The following is a 4,483-nucleotide window of genomic DNA, read 5'->3' on the forward strand; positions in this document are numbered from 1 at the left end:
GTTGTCTCTCTCTCTCTTGTGTCTCTCTGTGTCTCTCTCTGTCTCTCTCTCTCTCTCTGTGTCTCTCTGTGTCTCTGTGTGTCTCTCTCTCTGTGTCTCTCTCTGTGTCTCTCTCTCTCTGTGGTCTGCTCTCTCTGTGTCTGTCTCTCTCTGTGTCTGTCTCTCTCTGTGTCTGTCTCTCTCTGTGTGTGGCTGTCTCTCTATGTCTGTTTCTCTATCTGTGTGTGTTCTCTCTCTCTCTGTCTCTCTCTCTCTCTCTGTGTGTCTCTCTCTGTGTGTCTCTCTCTCTCTGTGTGTGTGTGTGTCTCTCTCTCTCTCTCTCTCTCTCTCTCTCTGTGTGTGTCTCTCTCTCTGTGTCTCTCTCTCTCCTCTCTCTCTCTGTCTCTCTCTCTCTCTCTCTCTGTGTCAATTCAAGGGGCTTTATTGGCATGGGTAAAATATGTTTACATTGCCAAAGGAAGTGAAATGGATAAACAACAGTGAAATAAACAGTAAACATTACACAAGTTCCAAAATAATAGAGACATTTCAAATGTCATATTATGTCTATATACAGTATTGTAACAATGTGCAAATAGTTAAAGTACAAAGGGGAAGAGAGACAGAGAGAGACAGAGAGAGAGACACAGAGAGAGAGAGATAGCGGTGGGGCAGAATGGTTATTAAATGTTCCATTTACAACCACTTAAAGAATAGTAAATATTCATAGAGTCCCATAATGAATAAATATCAACTATTCACAAATTCATGTTTTGATATTTTGATTCGACCGAACTGATTGTAATGTTAATGTTCTAGTGCGGACAAAAGACCAAATAGACCTCCCTGTCTTCTCAGCATTGGTGGAGGTGGATGGTAGTCTATCTACAGTACAGTGGGGGTTGGGGATGAACCCATACACATCTTCCCTCAGCCTAAATCAAACGGACATCTCACTAGAAAAATCAAAGGAGAGTCATTTATTGAACAGGCTTCGGTGAAGTGCAATCATATAGGACGTCAAACAAACCCGACTTTCAGGGCTGTATAGCTATAGGTCTAGTTCACCTGAATAGCTTGCTTGAGTTGGTCACATCTGGTATACTCCTGATGATGCAGCTGGTCATTTGAGATTAATATACTKAATTTATTTACACCCATAAAATAACAGGTTTTACTTTTGAATTATGTGACAAAATTGACCCCTGTTTTCCACAGAAAAATTCCCAATTAGGTAGTAATAACAGACTGCGCTAATTGTAGCTGTAGGTTTGAATAATTGCACACAGCTTTATGCCTCACAGTGTGTAATAATATTGCTATCATACTGCTGTTAGCCATTATGATAATTCACATGACACTGATGATGGAAGGCAGATGAGCAGCAGTAGCTGAAGCCAGCAGCCAGAGGTAAGTGGCTAGGTGACTAGGGCAGAGGTAGATAATATAATATACTAGGTAAGGTCAGTGGCTAGGTGACTAGGGCAGAGGTAGATAATATAATATACTAGGTAAGGTCAGTGGCTAGGTGACTAGGGCAGAGGTAGATAATATAATGTACTAGGTAAGGTCAGAGGTCAGTGGCTAGGTGACTAGGGCAGAGGTAGATAATATAATGTACTAGGTAAGGTCAGTGGCTAGGTGACTAGGGAGGGGTAAGAATAATGTAACTGGTAAGGTAAAGGTCAGTGGCTAGGTGACTAGGAAGAGGTAGATAATTAATGTACTGGTAGGTTAGTAAGGTGACTAGGGCAGAGGTGAAAATAATGTACCTAGTACAGTAGAGGTCAGTGGCTAGGTGACTAGGGAAGGTTAGATAATATAATGTACTAGGAAGTCAGAGGTCAGTGGCTAGGTGACTAGGGCAGAGGTAGATAATATCATGTACTAGGTAAGGTCAGAGGTCAGTGGCTAGGTGACTAGGGCAGGGTAGATAATATAATGTACTAGGTAAGGTCAGGAGCTAGGTGAACTAGGGCAGAGGTAGATAATATAATGTACTAGGTAAGGTCAGTGGTCAGTGGCTAGGTGACTAGGGAAGAGGTAGATAATATAATGTACTAGGTAAGGTCAGTGGCTAGGTGACTAGGGAAGAGGTAGATATATATATGTACTAGGTAAGGTCAGTGGCTAGGTGACTAGGGCAGAGGTAGATAATATAATGTACTAGGTAGGTCAGTGTCGTGCTAGGTGACTAGGGACGAGGTAGATAATATAATGACTAGGTAAGGTCAGAGGTCAGTGGCTAGATGACTGGGAAGAGGTAGAATAATATAATTGTACTAGGGTAGAGGTCAGTGGCTGGTGATAGGGCAGAGGTAGATAATATAATGTACTAGGTAAGGTATGGTCAGTGAGGTGACTAGGGAAGAGGTGATAATATAATGTACTAAGGTAAGGTCAGTGCAGTGGCTAGGTGACTAGGGAAGAGGTAAGATACATATAATGTACTAAGGTAAGGTCAGTGGCTAGGTGACTAGGGCAGAGGTAGATAATATATGCATCTAGGTATAGGTCAGAGGTCAGTGGCTAGGTGACTAGGGAAGAGGTAGATAATATAATGTACTAGGTAAGGTCAGTGGCTAGGTGACTAGGGCAGAGGTAGATATATAATGTACTAGGTAAGGTCAGGGTCGTGGCTAGGTGACTGGGGCAGAGTAGATAATATAATGTACTAGGTAAGGTCAGTGGCTAGGTGACTAGGGCAGAGGTAGATAATATAATGTACTAGGTAAGGTCAGAGGTCAGTGGCTAGTGACTAGGGAAGAGGTAGATAATAATAATGTACTAGGTAAGGTCAGAGGTCAGTGGCTAGGTGACTGGGGAAGAGGTAGATAATATAATGTACTAGGTAAGGTCAGTGGCTAGGTGACTAGGGAAGAGGTAGATAATATAATGTACTAGGTAAGGTCGAGGTCAGTGGCTAGGTGACTAGGGCAGAGGTAGATAATATAATGTACTAGGTAAGGTCAGTGGCTAGGTGACTAGGGCAGAGGTAGATAATATAATGTACTAGGTAAGGTCAGTGGGCTAGGTGACTAGGGCAAGAGGTAGATAATATAATGTACTAGGTAAGGTCAAGTGGCTAGGTGACTAGGGCAGAGGTAGATAATATAATGTACTAGGTAAGGTCAGTGGCTAGGTGACTAGGGCAGAGGTAGATAATATAATGTACTAGGTAAGGTCAGTGGCTTAGGTGTAGGGCAGAGGTAGATAATATAATGTACTAGGAGTAGAGGTCAGTGGCTAGGTGACTGGGAAGAGGTAGATAATATAATGTCTAGGTAAGGTCAGTGGCTAGGTGACTAGGGCAGAGGTAGATAATATAATGTACTAGGTAAGGTCAGTGGCTAGGTGACTAGGGCAGAGGTAGATAATATAATGTATAGGTAAGGTCAGTGGCTAGGTGACTAGGGAGAGGTAGATAATATAATGTACTAGGTAAGGTCAGAGGTCAGTGGCTAGGTGACTAGGGCAGAGGTAGATAATATAATGTACTAGGTAAGGTCAGTGCTAGGTGACTAGGGAAGAGGTAGATAATATAATGTACTAGGTAAGGTCAGTGGCTAGGTGACTAGGGTAGAGGTAGATAATATAATGTACTAGGTAAGGGTCAGGGTCAGTGGTAGGTGAAGGGCAGAGGTAGATAATATAATGTACTAGGTAAGGTCAGTGGCTAGGTGACTAGGGCAGAGGTAGATAATATAATGTATAGGTAAGGTCAGTGGCTAGTGACTAGGGCAGAGGTAGATAATATAATGTACTAGGTAAGGTCAGTGGCTAGGTGACTAGGGAAAGAGGTAGATAATATAATGTACTAGGTAAGGTCAGTGGCTAGGTGACTAGGGAAGAGGTAGATAATATAATGTACTAGGTAAGGTCAGTGGCTGGTGACTAGGAAGAGGTAGATAATATAATGTACTAGGTAATGGAGGTCAGTGAGCTAGGTGACTAGGGCAGAGGTAGATAATATAATGTACTAGGTAAGGTCATGAGGTCAGTGGCTAGGTGACTAGGGCAGAGGTAGATAATATAATGTACTAGGTAAGGTCAGAGGTCAGTGCTAAGGTGACTAGGGAGAGGTAGATAATATAATGTACTAGGTAAGGTCAGTGGCTAGGTGACTAGGGCAGAGGTAGATAATATAATGTACTGGTAAGGTCAGAGGTCAGTGGCTAGGTGACTAGGCAGAGGTAGATAATATATAATGAAGCTAGGTTAAGGTCAGTGGCTAGGTGACTAGGGCAGAGGTAGATAATATAATGGTACTAGGGTAAGGTCAGTGGCTAAGGTGACTAGGGAAGAGGTAGATAATATAATGTACTAGGTAAGGTCAGTGCTAGGTTGACTAGGGACAGAGGTAGATAATATAATGTACTAGGTAAGGTCAGTGGTCTCAGGTGACTAGGGAAGAGGTAGATAATATAATTACAGGTAGGTAAGGGCAGTTGGCTAGGTGAACTAGGGAGAGGTAGATAATATAATGTACTAGGTAAGGTCAGTG

This window comes from Salvelinus sp. IW2-2015, linkage group LG34 (genome assembly GCF_002910315.2).
Source record: "Salvelinus sp. IW2-2015 linkage group LG34, ASM291031v2, whole genome shotgun sequence".
Classification (NCBI taxonomy): domain Eukaryota; kingdom Metazoa; phylum Chordata; class Actinopteri; order Salmoniformes; family Salmonidae; genus Salvelinus; species Salvelinus sp. IW2-2015.